Raw genomic sequence first — 15,053 nt, 5'->3', positions numbered from 1 at the left:
AGTTTAGTAATGTTTTTGAAAAGATAAGGCATATTCATACTTAATACCATTTTATATTTATGGTAACATTTTAATATTGGAGCCATAATACACATTTTTGCATAATTTTTTGAAGATTTTCAGCTTTGTGTGCCGGTTGGGTTACATAACTAACAGACTTTTTGTTTATTTGGCAAATGTTACTCCTGTATTGAGTAAATCTAACATTATGTCCCTTTTCTTTTTGGGGAGGGGTAGACGGGGGAGTGAGTTTTTCATTTAGATAAACATTGATCAGCCATTAAGACAAGATAGTTGAAGACATATATGTGGACTTTCTTTTTTTTTTTTTTTGAGACGGAGTCCAGCTCTGTCGCCCAGGCTGGAGTGCAGTGGCTGGATCTCAGCTCACTGCAAGCTCCGCCTCCTGGGTTTACGCCATTCTCCTGCGTAGCTGGGACTACAGGCGCCTGCCACCTCGCCCGGCTAGTTTTTTTGTATTTTTTTTAGTAGAGTCGGGGTTTCACCGTGTTAGCCAGGATGGTCTCGATCTCCTGACCTCGTGATCCGCCCGTCTCGGCCTCCCAAAGTGCTAGGATTACAGGCTTGAGCCACCGCGCCCGGCTATATGTGGACTTTAAACAAAAATAATATTTTTGAAAAGCTTTTATTTTCAACATGTAAAAACTGAGACATTACTTCAAAATTATGCAATTTAAATTTTTTACAAAATTGTGTTGATTTTACAAGACAGGAGTTTTTTTTTGTTTTTTTGTTTTTTTTTTTTTTTGAGATGGAGTGTCGCTCTGTCCAGGCCGGAGTGCAGTGGCCGGATCTCAGCTCACTGCAAGCTCCGCCTCCCGGGTTTATGCCATTCTCCTGCCTCAGCCTCCCGAGTAGCTGGGACTACAGGTGCCCGCCACCTCGCCCGGCTAGTTTTTTTTTGTATTTTTTAGTAGAGACGGGGTTTCACCGTAAGACAGGAGATCTTAAACTGTAGATAGTTTTATAGTTTTTGAGATCTGGTCTTTGTTTTTTTTTCACATTAATATTCTTTGATTTCAAATATAACATAGATACGTACTCTTTTAGAATTTTGAGTTAAGTATATGCTATTTTAATGCACTAATCTTACAAACTAGGCTTTCTGTGTGACTAGACTGAGATGTTGAGTCTGATTCACAAAAAGCTTGGAATGGTTCTTTGTTGAAAAGCTTTTCGAGTCACTATTTGGAGCATGTTTGTGCCATTTGCAAAGGTGAAATAAATTGTTTTAACCATAGAGCTTTTTGATAAGGTTAGGAAAAGGAAGTTGTCATCTCTTCTTATTACTCTAATCCTGCTGGAAGCTAGCTTCTTGGGGACTAAAACCAGAACAAATGGAAGGTCCAAAAATGCTAATAAGAAATTAGTATTTTCACATAATACCAAACTGTTAAAAACAAGGCCAGCAAATGTCCTCAGGTTTCTGAAACAAACCATAAATACATTATTTAACTTAGTATTGTTAAATTGTATAAATATGTGGGTAACTGTGACAAATTATGCAGTTATAAAAAGGAGCAGTAAGTTAAGTAGTGAATGCTATTTTCTGTGGATAAGAATTTGGAATTGTAATTTCATTTAATCGAAAGACGCTTATTTTGAAGAAACTTGTTTGAAATGCAAACGCAATTTCTCGGTGCAGCCTGCATGGAATTGCTGCTTTTCACTATGATGTTACTGCTGCATAACAGGCCACTTCTGTGTATAGGAAGTGCGTGTGCAAATCCAAAGGGAATTGAGGCCTCAATGTGGGTGGGTTACACCAATTAACAAATACAAAGTTTTCAGTACATTTTGTTTTAAGCCAGGTGCACAAGTTAGAGTTGCTTTTTGGGACTGGCATTTATGTATGTGAGAATCAAACCTGATATCACTCTTGGCAGCCTGACTAAAGCCATTTAAAAATAAGTACAAACTGTCCTTGAATGATTTTTTTCCCATTGTAGTAGCACTGAGTTTTCCTTTTTTCTTCATCTGTGGTATGCATGCAATCTTCTGGGTTTTCTTTTTTTGAAGAAATAAGGGAGCTAAGTATATACAAAAGACTTTTAGTCTTTTTATGAATCATGTGCTTCAGTGGACTTACTTATTTTAAAATTTCTATGATACTATAATACGGTACTTTATGTTGACCTCAATTCACATTTATCCAGAGTATAATAGAAACCTCAATTTTTAAGGAACCTACATTATTGGTTAAGTTTCATATGGCCTTGAAATAATTTTCTTCAAATTGGTATACAAAGAAATAGCGTTTTCCTGCCTGTGTTAATGACTTTCGTTTATGTTCTTTTAAGTAATTTTATTTTATGAATTGTGTGTGTGTATGTGTATGTGTGTGTGTGTCTCTCTCTGTCTAGTGGCCTACAATGAAAATCTGTACAGATGTGAACAGTTCGTCTCCAGGGGAGAGTCCTGGGGTTTGAGTTCCTGTTTTGGGCTCTGTAAGCTAACGTGTATGTGCTCCTGGACAGCCCTCTGCTTTGATAGTATGAGACCAAGTGTCTTGTGTTCCACAGTAGTAACCTCTTTAGCTAATGGCGTGTGGGCGTGTGGGCGTGTGTGTGTGTGTGTGTGTGTGTGTGTGTGTGGGAGGGGGTGTTGATGGGCTCTGAAAGAAGTCTTGTCTCATACACTTCACTGAATGAAGGCTGCCCATGACCTAGAGCTTGATTGTGGGAGGTGAGGAGCATATATGGCTGAAAGACAATTGCATAGTGGGGAAAAAAATTAGGAAATCCTTATATTTCTCTTGGTTAGGCAGGAGACAGAGATGTCCATAGAAGAAGGGGGAGCTCATCAGCATGTTTTATTAACAGTTAATGGAAGAAAATTAATGCTAATTTATTCTTCATATACACCATGCAATTTGTTAGAAAAGTAAAAGAATAGTTTGAAATTCTTTGGTCAATTGATGGATTCCTATGTTCAGGGCATAGAAATGAAACTCAACATCAAGCAGACAAATACCCAAGCCCACAGGCTACATAAATGCTGAATAAAACCAGCTCTACAATGGAACTCTGAAAAGCGACGGGTAAGAAGCCTAATGAATGATTGAATATGACCTTAGCAAAATCCCTGGAGTGTTGTTGAAAGATCATTCATTTCCAGCTTAGATGTCAAGATGGGCTCTAGTAACCAGGAAAAAAAGAGAGCTTGAGTCAGTACTTACTGAGTTTTAAAAATCTTTTGCAACACAGTGTATTAGACTGAGCATTAAAAGGGCTTCTCTAGATGAATTTTGAGCTGTCACTATAGTTTAGGCCTAGGGAAATAAACTTAAAAAGATAGGAATAATTCCTAAGACATGAATGTATCAATATCCTATCCTGCTTTTCTGGAGTAGGACTTCAAAAACTGAGATGTATAGGCTGGCAGAATGTACTTTTGTCATGCTGATACCATTGTAAAAAAGACTTAAACTAGGAGATCAATTGAGCCCTAAAGTATTTGCAAATTACTTGCCTAGCTTGTTAGAAGAAGAAATAAAAAGCCAAAATCTACATTTTTGTTTTCAAAAGAAATGATTTCTTTGTTTCCTGAAGAGATGAGAAATGATAAATTCTTCCATGTTATATTTTTACGTACGTATTTTTATTACTGTACCGTATCAGCAAATGATAAGTATTTGAGCGATCTTTATTGTTCATAGTATCTGGAAGCATCTTAAGAAAAGCAAATCTAATACATCTGTTTTCCCAAATATGTAAAAATTTACACATGATCCAGCAATTAGCATATCGTGTATATTATCCGAGTAGCTTAGGAAAAAATATGAAAATACTCTGGTTGAATAAGGGGACTGTGAACTGTATTTCTCATTTTTCATTAATATATTACAGATCAGGCAGCTTATCATCAATGATGATAGCAGAATCGAAATGGTGTTGGGATGGCTATAGTTCCCCAGCTTTTAAGCCTGCCTTACTGCTGCAAAGAGGAGAGAACCGTTGGGAGGAAGAGGCTAAATGTAGAAGAGTGTGGGTGCTGTCAGTTCACATTTTCCTCCTAACCCTTCTCTAATAGGAAAATGTCAGGCTTTTGTTCCCATCTAATTTTAGTACATCCTGGCTAAAAAAATGTTGGGATGAAAAAATGTTAGGATGATTTCCAACCATGGAACTTTGAGGGGTGGGGTAGGGGAAGGAAGAGTGGAGGAAAGAGCGGTTTATACTCCATATCCGTCTGCCTCTCTGCAACAGCAGCTAGCCCCTACTCTGTTGATTTTGGTAATGAAATAAATTTAGATGCATTGAAGCACTGATAATTAGGTTTTCCTTCTATGTTCTCAGTAAGAAGCCTAGTTGGTTTCTGAATGGGGACAGTCATAATATGGTATTTAATAAAACATACCTGGTGAAATTAAAGAGCTGTAGGCAAGCTTTGGAAGAAAGACCTGAAATTGTGAGTGAAAACTACATGTGGTGCTATGTATAAATAGAACCTTTGAGATGCATTTGTGTTTCAGGGAAGCTGCTTTTATACTGTTATTTTGAATGAGAGTAATATTTTGATTTTTGAGAAGCGGTCATAAGCAAGGCATATAAGAATGAGCTGTTTATCCCCTTTGTAAACTCCGACAGGCCTAGAGGGAAAGCCCAGATTCAGTGAGAGAGCCAGTTGAATCAAGCAATTGATAATATAGTTTGTTCAAGAGATAGGACAGAATTCTTTGCTTTGTAGTTGGAAGTATCAATTGTTGTAGTTGTTATTTAATTAAAAAGTAATTAACTGGGCCGGGCACGGTGGCTCACGCCTGTCATCCCAGCACTTTGGGAGGCCGAGGCGGGCGGATCATGAGGTCAGGAGATCGAGACCATCCTGGCGAACACGGTGAAACCCCGTCTCTACTGAAAATACAAAAAAAAAAAAAAAAAAATTAGCTGGGCGTGGTGGCGGGCGCCTGTAGTCCCAGCTTCTCGGGAGGCTGAGGCAGGAGGATGGTGTGAACCCAGGAGGCGGCAGAGCTTGCAGTGAGCAGAGATCGTGCCACTGCACTCCAGCCTGGGCGACAGAGCAGACTCCATCTCAAAAAAAAAAAAAGTAATTAACTGGATTAAACTAAAAGAGCAATTCTGAATACTGGAGCTCACTAAGAAATAAGCTGTCTTCCCCCAGTATTCAGTTAGTGAGCCTAGGTTTCCTATTGGAATTTGTATGATGAAGACATTATGTAGCAGAAGTAAGATCATTTCATTATTTGCAATGAATTAAGGAGATTATTTTCTGAACTTGAAATTCAGTTGAATTTATTTTGGTTCCTTTCATTTTATAACAGCAGGTAATTTGTTAAAATCTATTAAGCAATAGAATAGATGTCAAACAAATGATTTTAAAAAATATTTAATTTTGGAGAAAAATGATTAGACCTAGCCAAGTCACTTTCCTTTTCTGGTCTTCAGTTTTTCTCTCCATAAAACAAGGGTGGTATTTAACATTCTGTATCCTTGTTAGCTCACATTGCCATAATAAAATACCGTAAACTTGGTGGCTTAAACAACAGAAATTTATTTCTAGAAAGGTAGTTCTGGACGCTGGAATTCCAAGATCATTGTGCTGGCAAGGTATATTTTATTTTAAGGCCTCTTCTCTAGGCTTATAAGTGGCTGCCATCTATGTGTGTCTGCATGACTTCTTTATGTGCGTTGGGGTTGGAGGAGAGGGAGCGCATAAGCTCTCTGGTGTCTCTTCTTATAAAGAGCACTAACTCCAGGCAGGCATGGTGGCTCACGTCTGTAATCCCAGCACTTTGGGAGACTGAGGAGGGCAGATTACCTGAGGTCAGTAGCTTGAAACCAGCCTGGCCAACATGGTGAAACCCTGTCTCTACTAAAAATACAAAAATTAGTGGTGCACACCTGTAGTCCCAGCTACACAGGAGGCTGAGGCGGGAGAATTACTTAAACCTGGGAGGTGGAGGTTGCAGTGAGCCAAGATCACACCACTGCACTCCAGCCTGGGTGACAGAGCGAGACTCTATCTCAAAAAAAAAAAAAACCAAAAACAAAAACAAAATAAAGAGCACTAATCCCATCCTGAGCGCCTCACTCTCATGGCCTCGTCTAACCCTAATTATTTCATAAAGGCCCTATCTCCAAATACCATTGCGTTGGGGGTAGAGGGTCAGGGCTTCAACATGTAGATTGTAGGGGGAAACCAACATTTAGTCCATAATACTCCTGAAATCAATTGAGGCTTAGAAAAAGCCCTATGAAATAGGCTTCTAGAATAGCTGTCTGTTGGTATGCACGAGGGATACTGGGACCACCTGCTTATAACCAAATCTATACATAGGTGAGTTTTGCATCCCAAGAATATTGTATTATCAATCTGAGTTTGGTTGAAAAAAGCCAAGTATAAGTGGACCACATAGTTCAAACTCATGTTGTTCAAGGGTCGACTGTATATGTGGGGAGATTAAATACTCCATTTGCTAACTGTCAGTTGTTAGGTAACTTGATGGTTCTTTTTAACCAAGGTATCTGTACTCATATATACATATGTATGTAAAATATTCGAAGCAGTCAGATGAATATTCAGTCTAAAAAATATTTGTCCATGTTTTCTTAAACTTTGTATTTGAGTATTGTCACTGATATCTTCTATTTGATAAGTTTGTATGCATTTGACCAGAGGTTTTTAAATTTTTTTATTTTTCTTTAAGATAGGGTCTCACTCTGTCACCCAGTCACCCAGTCACCCAGGCTGGAGTACAGTGGTGTGATCATGATTCACTGTAGCCTTGACCTCCCAGGGTTAAGTGATCCTCCTGCCTCAGCCTCCCTAGCAGCTGGGGCTACAGATGCATGCCACCACGTCGGGCTAATTTTCCTATTTTTTGTAGAGTTGGGGTCTCACTATGTTGCCTAGGCTAGCCTTGAACTCCTGAGCTCAAGTGATCCTCCTGCCTCAGCCTCTCAAAGTGCTGAGATTACTAACGTGAGCCACCGCACCTGGCCTAGAGATATCCAGGAAACTTAGGAATTTGCATCTTATTGTTTAGTCCAGTTCCATTTTTATATATAGAAAGATTGAGATCGAGACTGGGCCTTAGAAAAATTGTGATAATTTGAGGAATCTCCCCAATATGTTTCTTTTTTGACACAAGGCACAAACTACACACAGATGATCTAATTTGCCACTCTAAGACGAGTATAGAATATGGGTATAGTATATGGGTCTGCCCTTCTTATATATAGTGTGCTGTATATACTATAGTATATGTAGTATATGAGTATAGTATATGGGTCTGCCCTTATGCCCTGTGTCTCTCCAGGCTACTGTCAGTTTGTCTCTGTAACTGCTTACTTCCCCAGTGAAACTGAAGTATGTTAAAGGTGCTAGCAAAGTACCTTCTGTATAGTAGGCATTTAAGGTTGGTTTCTGTTCCATACATTTCTTTGAAACAGCTTGGAGAGAGAAGCAGTGCTTTAGACCCTGCATATTAGGAATGTGAATATTAAGTGAGAAATGTAAAGCAGCTTAGCGGGATTGCTGCCACACACCAAGGCCAAATCAGTGTTCTTTCCTCCAAGGACCCTTCTTCCCATGAAGCTGATATGTTTACTTGTTTGAGATTTTACCCCTCAGTGCCACAGTTTTAGTGTATTCAGTTCCATTGTAGGCATTTGTGTTCCAGGAGTGATTAAATGAGTGAAGAGAGGAGGAGTGCTAAATAAGTGAGAGGGAAAGTTTAGGTAGGCCTTTCAGAACTTCTTAGAAATAATACTGTATAGCTTCTTCTTCCTTAGTCTCTAGCGCTGGTGCTGAAGCACTTATTTATTTTTTTGATAGACCAAGTCTCACTGTATTGCTCAGCTGGAGTCAAACTCCTGGCCTCGAGCAGTCCTTCTGCCTCCACCTCTTAAGTAGCTGGGACTCCTCAGCAGTCCACTGTGCTGGACTTGAAGTACTTTTTTTTTTTTTTTTTTTTCAGTCATTTAAGAAATCAGGACCAGATATTATAATGCCAGATTTTCATGAAATGTCCTTTGTGATGTGTCAGCAGAGACTAAGAATACCCCTTGGATTTAGATCGTTATCTGTTTTAAGTGGTAATTTTTTTTTTTTTTTTTTTTTTTTTGAGACAGTCTCACTGTGTCACCCAGGTTGGAGTGCAGTGGTGCAATCATGGCTCATTGTAACCTCAACCTCCTGGGCTCAAGTGATCCTCCAACCTCAGCCTCCATAGTAGGTTGGACTACAGGCATGTGCCACCATGCCCAGCTATTTTTTGTAATTTTTGTAGAGACAGGGTTTCGCCATGTTACCCAGGCTGGTCTCGAACTCCTGGCCTCAAGCAGTCCTCCCACCTTGGCCTCCCAAAGTTCTGGGATTATAGGTGTGAGCCACTGCATCCAGCCCCAGTAATAATTCACTAAGAAATGTAGGTATGATGGGGGAAAATGTTAATGTGGGTACATTTGAATTGAAACCAAATGGACAAGGATATGATATACCTTCCTTCATTAGGTCTGAGTGCCAAAGCATTATTCCAAGTGACATCAGACAAAAGAACCAAGAGCAAGTCCCTGTAGGATCATGCATTAGGAAGCTGGTGGCATTGGATTTAATGAAAGTGTTGAATTGGATTTGGATCTTGTATTGGCCATTTAGGAAGCAGTGGCCTGAGATTTTATAATTGCTACTTTGCATCATCCAGATTTGATATCCTTAATCAGTGATTCAGGTTTATTTCCTTTGCTGTAAGCTAACAGTGCCATTCTCAGTGACATTTTCAAGTTTGATGTTGAGTAATACTTTAAATACTTTATCTGATTTGTCCTTAGTTTATACTAGAATTGACAGTGTAGTGTAGAAGGCATGGTGAATCAGTTGTTTATGCTACTCTAGGAAACATTTGGTTTGGCCAGGTTCGGTGGCTCACACCTATGTAATCATAGCACTTTGGGAGGCCGAGGCGGGCAGATTACCTGAGCTCAGGAGTTCAAGACCAGCCTCGGCAACACGGTGAAACCCCTTCTCTACTAAAATACAAAAAATTAGCCAGGTGTGGTGGTGTGCACCTGTAGTCCCAGCTACTCAGGAGACCAAGGCAGGAGAATTGCTCTTGAAGCCGGGAGGCGGAGGTTGCAGTGAGCCAAGATCGTGCCGCTGCACTCCAGCCTGGGCGACAGAGTGAGACTCCGTATCCAAAAAAAAAAAGAAAACATTTGGTTTTTTGGGTTTGTTTATTTCTTTAGCCTTTTTATTGGTGGTTATATGACTATCTCAATGTCTAGATTGCTTAGTATGACTATAGACATGTTGGCCAGAGCCATATTGCTTTCTCTAGTTCATCCTAGAGGACTTTAGTCTTTTAACCATTCTGAGAGAGTTCTACAGAGTTGAGGTCAATATGATATGATGTACCTCTTTACAACAGAACAGAATCAAAGCTCCAGTTATTTATGTTAGGTAGTTTAACAGTACAGTGGTTGACTAACCTGGTTTTGATCAAGGTGTTTTTTTTGGTTTTTGTCCCTTGTAAAAGTTAAGAGAAGCTGTAAACTAGTAATTGAAATAGTAAGCCAACTTCTCATTCATGTCAATTCTTTTATATTGTAGGTACAGTTCAACCTATAGCTGCAGGTTATGCACATACAAAATCAGCAAGGCTAGTCTCTCTTAGAACAGTCATGGGTATGAATTCAAACAAAAGATCTTTGCTTTTGGTTAATATAATAGATTGACAAACTGCTGAGGAGAGTTAAGAAATTCACAGGCTACTATGTAGGCTAAATGTTCTTTTCATACTGCTCCCAGGAATGTTCTACCCTTTAGAACTCTAGGGGCTGATTTCTTTTCTTGACATTTTAAATCCAAAGGATTCAGCCTTTAGATTGGGTTTTTAAGCTCTGTGAAATCACCAACTGTATCTAGTTTTAGTTTCCTTTCTACCTAATGAAAATGAAATTTACTCAGTTTCATTTTTAGGGGGAAAGGCAGGAGAGCGGTAGCTTTGGGCATATCACTAGGGAGGAATTAAAAATCGATTTTTCTTGAGACAATGACTTATGGCAGATAGTTGACAAGAGAAAAATTAAGTTTTGAGCTTATATCTCAAATACTGAATGTGAATTCCTCTAAAGAATGTTTAAGAAAAAAAGTTGAAATGGTTTCATTTAAAGATGTTAACATAAACATTTAGCCTGGTCTACAGTTGAAATATTTTCTAGATTAAATGTAATTTATAATATAGCAATATGAAAATATTGTAATTTGGTTTTAGATATGTTTTTTGGTGGGGTAACTGAAGTAAACTAGGGAACTCACCATGTTATAATGATAATAATTAGAGTCTACTTCATGTAAGATCATAAACAGATGCTTTTGAACCTTAGTATTAGAATAATAAAATAGGTTTAATAAGTTTTACATATGCCATTTACTTTGAATGTAGTGAAAAGCCTTTCTTACACTTTTTTTAAAGCTTTTTATTTACCATACATAAACTTTTAAATGTTTGTTATTCATGCTTGTGTTTTCTTGTAGCACATAATACCAGTAGCTACTATTAATTTTGAAAAAAAAAAAAAACGAAGTTGAAATAAGTTTTAACTGTTGCTTGGTTCTTTTTAGCTTACTTACCAGAACTCTTCCATCCAGTGAGTTGCAAGCGTGACATTTGCTGTGTTTTCAGCACCTGCCAACTTGGAAAGCAGGGTTTGTGCTCAGGACTTAGGCTCACAACCCATACTTTGTGGTGCACAATGCTGGCCCAGCTGGCATGCTTTCGTACCTCAATGGTGCTAGACAGTCAGTTACAAAGCTGTGTGGCTTCACATGCGCTGATCTCAATAGTCACTCCTCTTCAAGCTGCTTTCAACTCTTACTTTGTATCAAAGGAGTGGGATTGGTATTATTAAACTCATTGCTGAGGTTATTTTTCAATGAAAATAAATTGTTTTATTTAGTTCTTGGATCAAAGAGTAATTTTGTCCTCAGGAACCAAATACCGCTTTAAAAAGGTGTGTGTATATATATCATGTGTGTATGTATGTATATACATACACGCATGATTCCAGCTAGAGCTATAATTCATTTCTTATTTTCATCAGTGGATAAAAAGAACAGACAGGAAAGAACAGAAGGATTAATGTATCATGTGATCCCTACATGCTCATGTAGGTAGAGGGTTATTAGTTGTAGCTGCACAAAGATGTGGGAAAATTTACAGAACGTTTTTTTCTGAGTAAGACATGAAAATTGCCCCCATGATAGGCTCAGATTTTTTATTTCCATCTATAATCAGAAACTTCTTATATTTTCCAAAGAAGTATATTTTGCTAACATATTTCTAGTCACCAATCTTTTTGAAAATACTTAAGGTGGACTTGGTGATGTGTGTCTGCTCATAATTTATTATAAGTAATTTTAAAAGGTTCTGCTTTAAAAAAGATCTTTTCAAATGTAGAAAGAACAGTGTGAAATGTGAATGACTGGCTTTTAATACAAGGGTTGTGACAAAGAGGCAGTGGCTTTTGGAAGCCAAATAAAGGGGTGAATACATGTGCATCTGCATACTGCTGTTGGGTCCAGTGTATAACTTTTGGCGTTTGCTTACTTCACTTGTTAGTCTGAAAAGGATAGTATGTTATTCTCTCAAACCAGTTGATAATTTTTTCGTGGTGAGCTCTTTTTACAACCATACATACAGATAGATTCGATGGGAAAAACTGAACATTTGCTGGTACTTGTTCCAGCCTCAAAGCTCAGCTCTTTGTTTGAATGTCACATTTATCTGGTTCTAAAGGCATAAAAATAAAACACCCACTAACCACCTAGGACACTCCTTAGTGCATATCAAAACCCAACCTTTACCCTCCTCTGCACAAATGTGCTTAGGTGAATACTTTTATTAGCTTGTTGATACAAGTTTTAGTAGGTTACACCCTTAATAAAACACACCCTTATTGTCTCCTGTTGCTTAAGAGCTTTAAACTTATAATAGGGGAGCTCTCTAATTGGTAGTCCTCCTTTGGGGGAACTAGGATTGCTGTGTTTTATCACTGGTTTTCATATGTTTTGTTTGTTTTTTTTTCTTTTTTTTTTTTTTTGAGATGGAGTCTTTTCCTGTCACCCAGGCTGGAGTGCAGTGGTGCGATCTTGGCTCACTGCAACCTCTGCCTCTCAGGTTCAAGCGATTCTCCTGCCTCAGCTTCCTGAGTAACTGGGATTACAGGTGCCTGCTACCATGTCTGGCTAATTTTTGTATTTTTAATAGAGACAGGGTTTCACCATGTTGGCCAGGCTAGTCTCAAACTCCTCACCTCAAGTGATCCGCCCACCTTGGCCTCCCAAAGTGCTGGGATTACAGGCGTGAGCCACTGTGCGGGGCCATCATATATTGGTCTTGAAGTAAAAGACTGCAAGTAATCCCTGCATTTTATATTTCCCAGGGTGTTCTCTGGCTTAATCAGGTTAGCATTGGTTGATGATAACGGAAAAGTTACAAGTAATAGTTTTTAGATTATTTATGGATTTATTCCTAAACTGGCCTATGAATTTGCATTTAGGTGTCTGGTTGTGTTCAAAATCTGGTTTTGATTTGGTTTGACCATTTCGGATTGAACAAAGAGAGTTTAGCTCCATGTCCCTGCCCCATTGCAGCTTTTACATAGCTTTAAATCCAGAGTTCTACGTTTTTAGCTACTCTTCTGAATTGAGCAGAACTCTAATATAACAATTTTTTGGGTAGAATTTTTTCATAGTAAAGAACTATGGAGCTGAGCACTAAGAAGTGAGGGTGTTTTATAATATAGCTGTAGGATTATTACATCATGTGGGAAGAGCCTATAGTATGGAAGGTTAAGTGTGACACAGGTCTTTATGTATCTTTTTAGTCTTTGGAGATACAAATCTCGAAAATCAGAAGTAACTATTTATTGGTTAATAGCATAACTTCTTAAGCAAGTATATTAGTTCTAGACAGCCTCAAGAAAGCCTCAGAACCAGAAAAACAGGCTGCTTTAGGTTGGAAAGGAGGTGTTACAGCAGAGGAACTGGCCATGACCACCATCCTTGGAATGTGAAATGCAAATCATCCTGAAAGCAACAAGAATAATGGTTGTAATAATTGTTTCCACGCTTGGGACCCTGCATCTTGTTTTTTAAGTTGACCTGATGAACTAGTAATTGTAGGAATAAACTGAATGTTTGCCAGCAGGAGTCACTCTAGGCTTCCTAATAAAAAGTTAGTAAATTAAACTCTTGTCCTTAAAGCCCTCAAACGCTGAGGTGATTGTGTGATATCAGATAGCTTTAGGGAAACACTGACTCTTTTGGTTAAGCATAGCAGCATTCTTAAAATTATTCCTTGGGCCTTCTTTTGTTCACCATCGGTTCTTGGATCTTGTTCCTTTCGAGATTGGTCCTTAATGCATTTTTAAAAAGCAACGTATATGGGTAAGGGTATCAGTATCTTAGTATTCTGTATTCTGTATGTTAGTTCATTTTGGCTTTCTTAGGATGAATTGACTCTATCCCACATCATGTAACTTGAAATGAATAGACTCATATCCTTTCCAGTGATTGGTGTCCATTCTAATCATGCAGCAGAACTCAGTGGAGTGAGCTGTAGTGTGAAAGGAGATGTCCGTTCATGCTTTTCTGAAAAGAATGGGTCAAGTGTGATGATATTCTGAAATATTTCAGCAATAGCCATGAAATGTAATAGTTTCCCAAGCGCACAAAACTCAAGAAGTTAATTGTTCATTTATGTTTGATACTGGGATTGAAACATTGGATTAAAACCAATTAAATGTTCCTAGAAGCAACAGAAAAAGTTTCCCTATTTATGAATAGAACCATTCAAATGGCGCAGACACAATCCATGTAAAGTAATGAGGTGTTTTGTTTTTTTGGCAAAGGAGAACACAAAACAGGCATGGGGGGTTTAAAAAACCTTCTCTTTAAAAATTGCTTTTTGGATACAAGGTCAATAAAATAACATACACCGGTAGGAAGGAGTAATGGGAAATCTAGGGCTTCACTTCACAAGGAAAACAATCCCCCTCCCCCAGGTGAGCAGCACAATGAAAATACTCTGCTTATTCTATCAGGGTTACATTCCTGAACTTAAGTCAACATCCTAAGTTACAGAACTAAACATGCTCTGCCTCTGCTTAGCAACCACAAATCCTTCCTTCGCCAGTTGCATGTATTTTGGATGTGGCTTCTGAAGTACACATTCCTTCATTTTGATCAGCGCCCCGAGTTAGGAAACTTGCGTTTTATTTTCCCAAAGTGTGACAACACTTCAAGATCCCCCCCGCGCCGCGACCCCATCCGCCCGCTGTCCTGCACGCCACTGAAGTGACCGTTTCTTTTAAACCTCGGCACCTAACAACCCGGAAGCTGCACGCCTGAAGCCTATGTGGCCCAGCGTTTTCATCCCGGCTCGTGCGGGGGGCGGGGAGAGAAGCCCGTAGGGCCCCTGGCCCGGGGCCCGGGCAGCCGCGGTGGCGCGGAGCAGGCCCGGGGCCACTTCCCGCGTCCCGGGGCCTCGTAGGCGCGAGCGCGGCGAGCGGCGCGCGGCGGAGCCCGCAGGACGCCCTCTAGCCCCGCCCGCGGCGCGCCGCGAGCCCCCACTCCCCGCCCATCGGCGGCTGCGCGCACTGCACACTCGCCCGCCGCCGCCGCCGCACGCCGCCTGCCTCCTGCACGCCGCCGCCGCGCCTACCGCCCGGGCCCGCGACGCAGCCCGCTGAGCGCCGGGCCGAGTTCACGCAGCCGCTGTCGGGCGGCCCCGCGGCGGCGGCGGGCGCGGGCGGCCTGGCCGGTGCCGGTTAAAGGGACGAGTTGCAAATACTTCAGGAAGTGACAAGTCGATTTCCTCCTCCCCGGGAGCCGCTCGTACAAAGCGCTCGGCGCCGGCAGGCGAGCGTGCGCGCGGCGGACGCGCGGCGGGCAGCCCGAAAGACTTGGCGAGCGCTGGCGGTGACGGCGCTGGGTCCGCGTCCGGAGCGCCCCGCCGCGCACAGTAAGCGACCCGGGGCCGGGCGGCGGCGGCGGTGGCCGGGGGG

At 40.4% G+C, this 15,053-nt stretch overlaps 3 protein-coding genes across 5 annotated transcripts in view; 2 read left to right on the top strand and 1 right to left on the bottom strand.

Moving 5' to 3' along the window:
• Window positions 1-10,942, top strand: part of EEF1AKMT2 (EEF1A lysine methyltransferase 2) — a 331,933-nt gene extending 320,991 nt beyond the window's left edge. The window contains exon 8 of the mRNA XM_050803797.1: window positions 10,609-10,942. The gene's annotated coding sequence lies outside the window, so the exon portion shown is untranslated. The remainder of the gene's footprint in view (window positions 1-10,608) is intronic.
• Window positions 1-15,053, bottom strand: part of ABRAXAS2 (abraxas 2, BRISC complex subunit) — a 943,775-nt gene that overhangs the window by 75,186 nt on the left and 853,536 nt on the right. The gene's annotated exons all lie outside the window — the stretch shown is intronic.
• FAM53B (family with sequence similarity 53 member B) overlaps window positions 14,662-15,053 on the top strand; it is a 255,921-nt gene continuing 255,529 nt past the window's right edge. For 2 of the 3 annotated variants that reach the window (XR_007728722.1, XM_050803753.1), the window contains exon 1: window positions 14,675-15,010. The gene's annotated coding sequence lies outside the window, so the exon portion shown is untranslated. Of the gene's footprint in view, window positions 15,011-15,053 lie in introns of all 3 variants that reach the window. The other variant, XM_050803751.1, reaches the window with a different exon arrangement.

This window comes from Macaca thibetana, chromosome 9 (genome assembly GCF_024542745.1).
Source record: "Macaca thibetana thibetana isolate TM-01 chromosome 9, ASM2454274v1, whole genome shotgun sequence".
Lineage (NCBI taxonomy): Eukaryota > Metazoa > Chordata > Mammalia > Primates > Cercopithecidae > Macaca > Macaca thibetana.
This window is presented reverse-complemented; position numbering and strand designations above follow the sequence as displayed.